General features: G+C 41.4%; 1 long non-coding RNA gene across 1 annotated transcript; it reads left to right on the forward strand.

Moving 5' to 3' along the window:
* The first annotated feature begins 2,601 nt into the window (after positions 1–2,601).
* LOC135561167 (uncharacterized) lies at positions 2,602–5,291 on the forward strand. Its single transcript, XR_010459265.1, has 3 exons — positions 2,602–4,138; positions 4,353–4,634; positions 4,723–5,291. It is a non-coding gene; the product is annotated as an uncharacterized LOC135561167 (long non-coding RNA).
* The last annotated feature ends 7,443 nt before the right edge of the window (positions 5,292–12,734 follow it).

The raw sequence follows: 12,734 nt of genomic DNA on the forward strand, positions 1-12,734 counted from the left end.
CTGTACAGAAACCCAGCCTAAAACCCCAAACAGCAAGCAATGCAGGTGTAGAAGCACGGTGGCTAGGAAAGGCCAAAACCTAGGAAGAAACCTAGAGAGGAACCAGGCTATGTGGGGTGGCCAGTCCTCTTCTGGCTGTGCCGGGTGGAGATTATAACAGAACATGGCCAAGATGTTCAAATGTTCATAAATGACCAGCATGGTCTAATAATAATAAGGCAGAACAGTTTAAACTGGAGCAGCAGCACGGCCAGGTGGACTGGGGACAGCAAGGAGTCATGTCAGGTAGTCCTGGGGCATGGTCCTAGGGCTCAGGTCCTCGAGAGAGAGAAAGAAAGAGGGAAGGAGAGAATTAGAGAACGCACACTTAGATTCACACAGGACACCGAATAGGACAGGAGAAGTACTCCAGATATAACAAACTGACCCTAGCCCCCCGACACAAACTACTGCAGCATAAATACTGGAGGCTGAGACAGGAGGGGTAGCGGCTGCTTTTGCAACAGCTAATGGGGATTCTAATAAAATACCGTTCAATGTCCTGCGTTTTGTATTAACCATGGCAGCCAGCATTGTAAATACACAGGTGTGCAGAAAGATAATCAGCCTCTGGAGTCTGTGGATATTTTCCTCTTAATGTATTTTTCATGTCAGCCAGGCCCATCTTTTCAAAGAAACACCACTTATTTCAATCTCTAGCTGAGTAAACAGATGATATTCACTGCTATAAACCTGTCTCCAATATAATCGCATAGTTTACACAGACCCAACGCGGACCTTTGACACACACACATCTCAGTGTGAAAAGTGGTTTGTTTTGTCAATGAACTCAATGTATTCACAACACTGGTGGTAACCAGATGATCCCAATAATTTAGGTAGCCGAGTAAATGATGCCCCCCTCTGGTCAGCTTCTGGCATGTTCTATTGCGAGTTGTTTGGGACTCTATTGCGAGTTGTTTTCAGTGTTTACTAATCAAAGATATTTTACTTAAGTCAAATATGAAATGATCTGCCATACACTGGTCTTTTACAATGGTGGAATCAATGTAAAATTAGAGGCTTTTTATTGTATTAAAACGTGTCTCAATCCAACGTGCCTAGCTAGCTCTGCCCACTGGGGCGTGGCTTACGGAGCACACTGAAATAAGTGCTCTTAACTCGATCCATTGGAATAAGGCGATACTTCACCAGTGAGCACGATCTTCTAGCTAATGTTAGTCCTCCCTGACCAATGGACTATTGACTTCGCTTTGTAACGCACAGTGGACTTGACTACTTATTTTATGTCATGAAGGGAGTTAATAAGTATTTCAGAATATATCACATTGAAGTGTGGTGTTTTGAAGCTACATGTTGAAATCAAGAAAAGAGCAGAGGCCATATGGAACTAGAACTGCAATCATATTAAACACAGCTTATGTTATGTCAAATCAACTAACTAGCAAACCAAATGAGTTTTCCTTCATCTGTAGCTCTGGGAGTCAAAGATTCTGCAGTCCAAAGCAGTGGATGGCTTGGCCCTCATGAAGAACACCAACTCATCAGACTTTGTGCTGCAGCTCCCTCCAAACTATGGACAGACTTTTACAAAACATACATGTAAGTAAGTAGAGGGTTTACAGTCCAAGGGTACTTCTCTATTCTCTCTTTCCTCCAAAAGTGTGCACTTGTTCACTTCCCTTCACTGATTTGAAGGGAAATGACTGGTAAAGGAAATATGGTGGAACTCCCTCACAATGACTCCACCGATCTAATGCTTTTAGAATTGTGGAAAGTAGTGAACAAGTGTAAACTTCAGGAGAAAGGAGATCTTATTGGGACGCACCCAAAGGCTCTACACCGCACCCATTACTATCTGTCACAAATCATTGAGTTGATCCACCATATAGGGATGCCCAATGGTTGCATATTCTACAGAGCGAGTTAATCAGGTCAATTGAATACAGATCGCTACATTTACTTATTTAATTGAATAGCCTAATCATTCCTCTTCCAGCCTTTGTTGTGATCCCTACAGGCCAACATGTCCAGAGTTTCACAGCGAAGGCAAGTTACACGAAACCGTCATACATTTGAATGATAACTTTTTTGTTGTGCAGTGCATGTCTGCAAACCGCTGTTTGGGAAAAGAGCTTACTGCTAACCTGTCGAACGTTGATTTAAATAATTTGGTTGACAGGTGTAGATTTACATTACATTTGAGTCATTTAGCAGAGACTTTTATCCAGAGCGACTTATAGTTAGTTCATTCAACTCAAGGTACGACAACCACATGTCATAGTAAGTAAAACTTCCGTCAATATGTTTAATTTTGGAGCCACACCCTGATTGACATGCCAAGTTGTCAATAAGGTGTTCAGCTGCTTGATCAGAGCCAGGGCAGCAGCACTGTATGGTTAGGGTCTGCACGATGGTGTGAAAAAGGTAACAGAGAGACCTCACCACCTTGTTTTGTGGCAACCTTTTACACCTCATTGGGATTGCGTTACAATAATCTCTCCTTTCTCACAAAGTATGCACTTGTTAATTTCCCTTCATGGATCTGAAACTTCCTCTAGCACAGTGTTTCCCAACTCCGGTCCTCCAGTACCCCCAACAGTACACATTTCTGTTGTAGCCCCGAACAAACTCTTGATTCAACCTTTTAACTAATCATCAATCCCTGGATGAGAAGAATCAGGTGAGTTTGTCTGGGGCTACAACAAAAATGTGTGCTGTTGGGGAAACACTGCTCTAGCACATGCCTACATCAATCCAATGCTTTTAAAAGTGAATGAGTGCACACTTTGGGAAGAAGGAAAGATTATTGGGACACACCCTGAGAGTGACTGGGGAAAAGCAGCAGCAGCAGCCTATTAAACCCCACGTTCTTATGTGATTCTGTACACACCAGGGTTGGTAACAAATTTGTCTGGGAAAGGGCCTTATGTTGTGTCTGGTAACAGGAGGATAGGTCAAGATGACACTATATTAACCATACAAAGGATGGGGATGGTGGGGCACTTTTTAATTTAGGCCTAGATGTGGGCAGAGCAAAGAAAGGTAAAAGGAAATCAGTCTTTAGAGCATCCTGTTTGTGGGCAGCTAGGGTTTTTCTTCTCTCCCCTCTCTCTCAATTTGATGTTAAAGGCCCAGTGCAATCAATTCTGTTTTCCTGTGTTTTATATTCTATTGTACAGTAGACGATGAAACGAACACTGTAACAGTGTGGTCAGTGTTATTTCCTGGTAGTTGCTGGTTTAAAATTCAATCTACACAGGAGCTTTTAATGAGCAGGTTTGCATGGATGGGAGTTTCTGCTTTCCATTGTGACATCACCATGTGGTAAATTGGTTAATTGATCAGTAACACAGATAGTTCTAAACCCCTCTGCCAATAACGGCAATCTTTGGCACTTTTTCATGGAAATCTATTACAGTAATGTACTTAATTGTTATCCAGAAGTGATTTGATATTTATATAAAAATGGCTACATTGGGCCTTTAAGTAGCTACCTTTAGCACCTCTCAGTACCTTAAAACAGTATTATGTGTTTGGTTATACTGTAGCGGCATGAGTCATGATGTCAACAGTCCTCCTATACTGTATGAGTCATGTCAAGCTGAACAGGATCATCTTTTTTCTACACTAACTGTATGATGACCTACTACAGTAACTCCTTTTATGAAATTACAGACAGTGATGTAGTATAATTGTTAGTGAGTTTTTAGAATGGCATATCTATATCTCTGTGCAACTGATGAGGTTAAAATGTAGAGTGTTTTCTTATGCTTGTTAGACAGCCTCTAATTTCCCAGGACTTGAGCCTGAACCCAGGACTCACTGGAAAACAGTGGTAAGTGTAACTGACAAGTCAACTCAGCGACCCTGTTATTTGTGTGAGAGCAGATGTCAAGAAGACTTGTAGCCTACTAACTGTTGCATTTTATTTTATGTGTGCTCTTGTTGCAAAAGCAATTTCCCTGTCTATACAACAAATACAGTTGAACATTCTTTCATTGAGTGGAGCAAATATGTGTAAACTGTCTAATTGTGTTGCAGAACAACAGTGGGACTCTGGCCACCTTCTCTCTTCCTCCACGGATGATCTACCCAGTCCAGATCCCTGCAGGGTTCACAATGCAGACATCCTCTGGTAAGAAGGAGAAAAACATGCATTAGCCCTCCATACAGTCCCTCGATTAACTTAATTGAATGGTCCAATGCTATTTCATAGAAACATTTACCAAAATCTCTATGATGTATGTTTATGATATAGAAAAAATAAATAGCTTCATCAAGTCTTTTTTTTCTCCAACATTTAGAATGGGACTTTAGTATCTATTTCTCCCCTCTTTTACCTCCATAAGGCCAGCTTTACATGGTCAACTTTATAGTGATGGTGTCTCAGGTTCCAGCCGGCCACAGCCCTCTCCCCTCAGCTCCAGAAGGGGGTACCTGTAGTGGAGTGGAAAGATCCCAGCTCATCTTCCCAGCAGTCAGCTATGGTGGTCCCTTCTACTGTCCTCAAGACCATGACCACTCCGAAGACAGATCCGTTCTCCCCACGACCTGTGGCCCCTCCCACAGCTGTACCTCAGACACCAGAGCAGACCCTGATACGTCCAGTCCAGGTGATGCCTCCGGTCCAGGTGAACCACCATCTTGATGTTTTTGTAGCACTTTGAAATGTTTTTGAAATATGTTTTACAAATAAAATGTATTATTATTATTCCCCAGCCACCTGATGAGAAGCCTGTGCTACCCAAACCCGTGGTCCAGCCACCCAGTTCAGGAGAACCATCTCCTTCAGCAGCCACAGGTTCCTTTAGCTCAGGCACGCTTTTCTGTGCAGACTCCAGTGTCCTTTTATTTTCGTCCCAACCGCCATCTCACCCCCAGAGAGCCCTTTCGACAGTCCACAGCAGCTAGACATGAGCCTGTCCTCGTCCCTTTCCTCTGGCTCCGCCCAGATGCCAAGCCTTTAGGTAAAGTATTATGTTTTTTTTCAACGACTTGTGGACAACTCAGCCATATCTTCATCAAATAGTCAACAATCTCATGTAATTGAATTACAATGGCAAGGCAGGGTACTGCTATAATTAATAAGACAGAGGCTTCCTCCCAAATGACACCCTATTCCCTATAGAGTACACATCCTGACCAGGGACCATAGGGCTCTAGTCAAATGTAGTGCACTTTTATTGAGAATAGGGTGCCATTGGACAACAAGAGACCCGAGCCAAGGTTCAACATACAGCTTACATAATCATGTCTATTTTACCCAGGTCAAGATGAAGATGAGCATTTCTGAAGGGTCTTGGTTGGGGGGGGGGATTTCGGGGCCAGTGAGGTGGGGGTGGAGGAGATGGTGAACAGAAGGACAACACACCTGAGCAGGATATGACAACACACCTGGAGGGTCTACCTGTGTATGGTACCAAGGTAAGACGGGAGATAGCAATCCCAAATCTACCCCTAGACCCTATGCACTTTGGAGATCTGAAAGGATTTCATACTGTAGGTACAGTTTAAGCAATATGGTGAAACTTCCACTTAACCTTTCAGAGGGCAAGGTGGAGCTTTTGTCATATTGCTAATGTGGGAAGGGAATAAGATGTGGCATATGTGTTGAAGGAATTTTATTCTGATAACATCCACCTGTACTCTAATTGGCTTCTGTACTTTAGCAAGGGGCTGCTGGGTGGGGATCAGGCAGAGTGGCTATAATGTAGCCTACTCAGTGGAGGGGTCCCATTCCCCCTCCCCTTATTATTTATTTATATTATCCCCTGATAAGTTATGCGTTCTGTCTCATCATTAAAGTGCAGTCTGGCACTGATGGTGCATTGTCAGCTTCTACAAGATGAAGACCTAACTCACAGAATTACACGAACACCAGTCAAATTCTCTCAGATCTCCACAAACATATCGGGCATCTGGTCTCAATTTGTAGTTCATAACACTTCCTGTTCCTTCTTCTCCAGCTGGAGATGACCCTGTTGAAAGACTACAACTTCAACGATGCTCTAGCAGACATCATCCACCTGAACAGCAGTTCTGATGTGGAGGAGTTGGAGGAGATGGATGGAGGTGTGTAGCATTGTGTCAACAATAGTTATGCTAGCCAAAGGAAGTGTTTGCCTTGATAGCTAACGGTCGCTGCGTCATTCTCATAGAGGAGCTTGCTGATGCATGCACAAGCTAACGAGTGTGGTTACAGCAAAGTTGGTGGATAAATGAAGATGTCCCACTCAGGCCATTTACCATTGAAAATTGTCAATTCTGGTCTGAACAGGGTGGCGCTCACTTAGGCAACAATGCATTAGTAGCTGGGTCTGGTCTGCTTATTTCATCAACTGTATATGAACCAGAAAAGATGAGGGTGTGGGATGTCTCGCTTCCTCTTCCGTCTGTGTTCACAGGTGCAATGGGAGAGAATGAGTTTGTAGGTATGATCACTGCGGAGGCTCTGCAGGCCCTACAGGAGGCAGAGTGCAGCAGTGATGATGGCAACTCCAGCTCCAGTGATGATGGTGTCTGGATGGATGAAATCCCAGTGGAAGAGGTAAGTAACTCATTTCCATTGAGTAAAAGAAGGGCGTCCTGTCCTCTTTGTCTTTCAAAATAAGTATTTGGGTCTGGTTTGCCGGACACAGATCAAGCCTAGTCCGGGACAAACGATGGGGAATCTCCTTGACAAGTCCCCATGCTGATGAAACTGTACAAAAATCAGTAGATATTGCTATTTCATTGTTTGACAGTAATCACCTAACAGTATTTGGGGCCTAGTATGCCTTATTGGCATGAACAAAACCAGAGCGTTTAACCCTAACACAAATTATTGTATTTATGTTGAATACATCATTTTAACATTCACAGTGTAGGTTGGGAAAAGTTTGTGAACCCCTAGGCTAATGACTTCTCCAAAAGCTAATTGGAGTCAGGAGTCAGCTAAATCCAATCAATGAGATGAGATTAGAGATGTTGGTTAGAGCTGCCTTGCCCTATAAAAACACTTACAAAATTTGAGTTTGCTATTCACAAGAAGCATTGCCTGATGTGAACCATGCCTCGAACAAAAGAGATCTCCGAAGACCTAAGAATTGTTGACTTGCATGAAACTGGAAAGGGTTACAAAAGTATCTCTGAATGCCTTGATGTTCATCAGTCCACGGTAAGACAAATTGTCTATAAATTGAGAAAGTTCAGCATTGTTGCTACTCTCCCTAGGAGTGGCCATCCTGCAAAGATGACTGCAACAGCACAGCGCAGAATGCTCAATGAGGTTAAGAAGAATACTAGAGTGTCAGTCTACGATATGTAAAACACTAAACTAGAATGGTGTTCATGAGATGACACCACGGAAGAAGCCACTGCTGTCCAAAAAAAACATTGCTGCAAATATGGAGTTTGACAAATTGCGCCTGGATGTTCCACAGCGCTACTGGCAAAATAGTCTGTGGACAGTTTAAACTACAGTTGAGTTGTTTGGAAGGAACACACAATACTATGTGTGGAGAAAAAAATGTACAGCACACCAACATCAAAACCTCATCCCAACTGTAACGCATCATGGTTTGGGGCTACTTTTCTGCCCCAGGGCCTGGACGGCTTGCTATCATCGATTGGAGAAAAAAGATAATTCCCAAGTTTATCAAGACATTTTGCAGGAGAATGTTAGGCTATCTGTCCGCCAATTGAAGCTCAACAGAAGTTGGGTGATGCAACAGGACAACGACCCAAAACACTGAAGTAAATCAACAATAGAATGGCTTCAACAGAAGAAAATACGCTTCTGGAGTGGCCCAGTCATAGTCCTGACCTCAACCCGATTGAGATGCTGTGGCATGACCTCAAGAGAGCAGTTCACACCAGACATCATAAGAATATTGCTGAACTGAAACCGTTTTGTAAAGAAGAATGGTCCAAAATTCCTCCTGACCATTGTGCAGGTCTGATCCTCGACTACAGAAAACGTTTGGTTGAGGTTATTGCTGCCAAAGGAGGGTCAACCTGTTATTAAATCCAAGGGTTCACATACTTTTCCCACCCTGCACTGTGAATGTTTACACGGTGTGTGCAATAAAGACATGAAAACGTATAATTGTTTGAGTTATAGGTTTAAGCGGACTGCTTGTCTATTGTTGTGACTTAGATGAAGATCAAATTGTATGACCAATTTATGTAGAAATCCAAGTATTTTCAAGGGTTCACATACTTTTTCTTGCCACTGTGTGTGTTTATATCGGTAAGTCACTTATTAATCATTACCTCATCAGTCTCATTCTGAACTTTGCAGACTTCTTGAATCTGCAAGAACCCCAGCCTTTTCTGATTATTCAGTACTACACACATGTATTTACTAACCAACTAAATAATAACACAGAATACACACACGAGAGACATAAGTCCCTAGTGGACTGACAATATATATATTTTTAACCTTTTATTTAACTTGGCGAGTCAGTTAAGAACAAATTCTTATTTTCAATGACGGCCTAGGAGTGGGTTAACTGAACAACAGATTTGTACCTTGTCAGCTCGAGGGTTTGAACTTGCAACCTTCCGGTTACTAGTCCAACGCTCTAACCACTAGGCTACCCTGCCGCCCCATGACGGCTTGTTACCGGAGGTGGGGAAAAGAGAGTGAGAAAGGGACATTTATTGTACATTTGGAAACAACGCTCACTGTATATACCTTACTGCCCGTTTGGGTAAGACACTTTTAAACGGTAGTGTGTGTATATATTAGAGGTCGACCGATTTATGATTTTTCAACGCTGATACCGATACCGATTTATTGGAGGACCAAAAAAAGCCGATACCGATTAATCAGCCGTTTTTAAAAATATTTTGTTTTGTTGTTGTAATAATGACAATTACAACAATACTGAATGAACACTTATTTTAACTTAATATAATACATCAATAAAAATCAATTTAGCCTCAAATAAATAATGAAACATGTTCAATTTGGTTTAAATAATGCAAAAAGTGCAATATGTGCAATGTAAAAACGTTTAAGTTCTTTGCTCAGAACATGAGAACATATGAAAGTTGGTGGTTCCTTTTAACATGAGACTTCAATATTCCAAGGTAAGAGGTTATAGGTTGTAGTATTTATAGGACTATTTCTTTCTACCATTTGTATTTCATATACCTTTGACTATTGGATGTTCTTATAGGCACTATAGTATTGCCAGTGTAACAGTATAGCTTCCGTCCCTCTCCTCGCTTCTACCTGGGCTCGAACCAGGAACACATCGACAACAGCCACCCTCGAAGCAGCGTTACCCATCGCTCCACAAAAGCCGCGGCCCTTGCAGAGCAAGGGGAATAACTACTCCAAGTCTTAGAGCGAGTGACGTTTGAAACGCTATTAGCGCGCACCCCGCTAACTAGCTAGCCATTTCACATCGGTCACACCAGCCATTAGGCTGATAGGCTTGAAGTCATAAACAGCGCTGTGCTTGCGAAGAGCTGCTGGCAAAACGCACGAAAGTGCTGTTTGAATGAATGCTTACGAGCCTGCTGCTGCCTACCATCGCTCAGTCAGACTGCTCAATCAAATCATAGACTTAATTATAACATAACACACAGAAATACGAGCCTTTGGTCATTAATATGGTCGAATCCGGAAACTATAATTTCAGTGAAATATGGAACCGTTCTGTATTTTATCTAACGGGTGGCATCCCTAAGTCTAAATATTCTTGTTACATTGCACAACCTTCAATGATATGTCATTATTACGTAAAATTCTGGCAAATTAGTTCGCAACGAGCCAGGCAGCCCAAACTGTTGCATATACCCTGACTCTGCATACAATGAGCGCGACACAATTTCACCTGGTTAATATTGCCTGCTAACCTGGATTTAATTTCGCTAAATATGCAGATTTAAAAATATATACTTCTGTGTATTGATTTTAAGAAAGGCATTGGTGTTTATGGGTAGGTACATTCGTCCAACGATTGTGCTTTTTTCGCAAATGCGCTTTTGTTAAATCATCCCCCAGCGTTGCATCGATTATATCCGTTTTGTCACCAAAGCCCCATATACTACCCACCATTGCGACCTGTACACTCTCGTTGGCTGGCCCTCGCTTCATACTCGTCGCCAAACCCACTGGCTCCATGTCATCTACAAGACCCTGCTAGGTAAAGTCCCCCCTTATCTCAGCTCGCTGGTCACCATAGCATCTCCCACCTGTAGCACACGCTCCAGCAGGTATATCTCTCTAGTCACCCCCAAAACCAATTCTTTCTTTGGCCGCCTCTCCTGCCAATGAATGGAACGAACTACAAAAATCTTTGAAACTGGAAACACTTATCTCCCTCACTGCTCTGTTTGTTTATGTATCAAATTCATTCATGTTAAGAGATACATCATTTGGTTTTCTGTTCTGAGCAATGTTACAAAACAATGTATACAGTATGCCACATGGTGGTCTTTTCTGAGGTCTTGGTAGTGACTGAAATGTGAATTCAAATACCTCTTCTGTTTTCACTGCCAATAAAATATAAGCATTAATATGAACCCTGCTGTTATTTTGTCATAAATTAAGAATGTACATACAGAACACAGAATCTAAATGGATAAGGACATGTTATGTAGTCAGGGCAAATGGATGCTTTACACCAGGGTTTCCCAACCCTCTCCTCAGGCCCCCCCCCAGACATTTCACATTTTAGTTTTAACCCTAAACTGGCACACCAGATTAAATTAGTTGACTAATCAAGCCTTTGACTAATTAAATCCAGTTAGCAAGGAGAGGGTTGGGAAACCCTGGTGTATACGACCATGGTTGTCTCCCAAATGGCACTATATAGTGCACTATTACCAGAGCCTTATATGGAATAGGTTGCCATGTGCTCTTTGCATTCGCTTGATTGTGTGCTCAAACAGTCAGAAAATGTAGCTAATGGCAGGAAGTCAATTTCCATTATGTACAGTATTGTATGACTCCCAATAAAGTAAATAATTGGAATTTAGTTAATTCTGGTTAAATACTGTATGTAACAGACTCTTGGTATACTGGAAATGGAGACTTCAACTGAGTACAAAGTCAAGGAAACATCACACAATTACAAATATATAGTTTATTACTAGTTTCAATGAAACAAAGGGGATAAAAGGTTTTATTGGTTAATGTAACAGTTAACTTATCACAATGTTTTCTAAATATAATATCACACCAAATGTTCAAATTAGAGGTATAAATCACAGCACTCAGGTTAGGTGATGGTGACAGCACACTTGAGGAAGCCACACAAGCTACTAGCTACCAATGAATCAGGCTAAAGGCAAATACAAAATGGTGTTCCCCTTTTTAAAATGTACACAAGCAAAAATACAATACAAACAATGCACTTTAATCAACTCACCAATACACTCAACAACAATACTTTGAAACACTTTGGCAAAACCAGTGTGACAGCAGCCTCACCCTGATCTGGTTTGTATGCCAAGATAACTCCATGTGCTTCTCTTGTATTTAACTAGGCAAGTCAGTTAGGAACAAATTCTTATTTACAATGACCGCCTACTGGGGAACAGTGGATTAACTGCCTTGGTCAGAGGCAGAACAACAACATATTATTTATTTTACCTTGTCAGCTCAGGGATTTGATCAAGCAATCTTTTGGTTACTGGCCCAACACCCTAACCACTTTCACTTGAGAAATACTATACCAAACATCTTATTTAGAAATAAAGTTGCACAACTAAGTCCTAAGCAAAAAAAACTTTAAAATGTATTAGATTTCTTATTTTATCTTAATTCAGACTATTTTGGGGAAGTGTGTAATGGCTGTTGCTACGGCGTCCCAAGAGGGACAAACCGTAATATTGCTGCTTTTTTTCAAATGTTTCAAGTCTTTTTAAGGGAGCAGCTATGTGAAGCACAGACATTCACTTTGCCTAGCCAAGTTCTGCTGGGAGAAAACCAAACTATTCTTGATAGTTCTGCTTTAACAGGTCAGTGCAGTCAGTCATTTTTAAATAAAGTGTAAATCTGTAATTTCATAACAAGGACAAGTTTTATGAGCCGCACTAGTCTGAACAGGAGAAGATCAGCTCTCCTCAGTAAAGTTCAAAACAGTCAAAACTATTCGCTTTTAGAGAGTGAAATTCAATCCACAGTATCTTATATTAATTGGCTATGTATGTCATAGCTCATTTCTAAAGATACATATTGACATATTACTAGCTAAAAAAAAAAATTCATCTGCTATATGACAAGTGACAACAGTGGGGACAAAAATATAAAATCCCCCCCTAATCTGATAGTGTTAGATGCTCAGTCTGCCCTATGGCTATATACAGTTTAAGTCAGAAGTTTACATACACCTTAGCCAAATGCATTTAAACTCAGTTCTTTACAATTCCTGACATTTAATCCTAGTAGAAATTCCTGTTTTAGGTCAGTTAGGATCACCAATTTATTTTAAGAATGTGAAATGTCAGAATAATAGTAGAGTGATTAATTTCAGCTTTTATTTCATCACATTCCCAGTGGGTCAGAAGTTTACATACTGTACACCCAATTAGTATTTGGTAGCATTGCCTTTAAATTGTTTAACTTGGGTTAAACGTTTCGGGTAGCCTTCCACAAGCTTCCCACAATAAGTTGGGTGAATTTTCTGGTTTGTAGGCCTCCTTGTTCGCACACTCGTTTTCAGTTCTGCCCACATATTTATGGGATTGAGGTCAGGGCTTTGTGATGGCCACTCCAATACTTTGTTGTC

Source organism: Oncorhynchus nerka, linkage group LG16 (genome assembly GCF_034236695.1).
Source record: "Oncorhynchus nerka isolate Pitt River linkage group LG16, Oner_Uvic_2.0, whole genome shotgun sequence".
Taxonomy (NCBI): Eukaryota; Metazoa; Chordata; class Actinopteri; order Salmoniformes; family Salmonidae; genus Oncorhynchus; species Oncorhynchus nerka.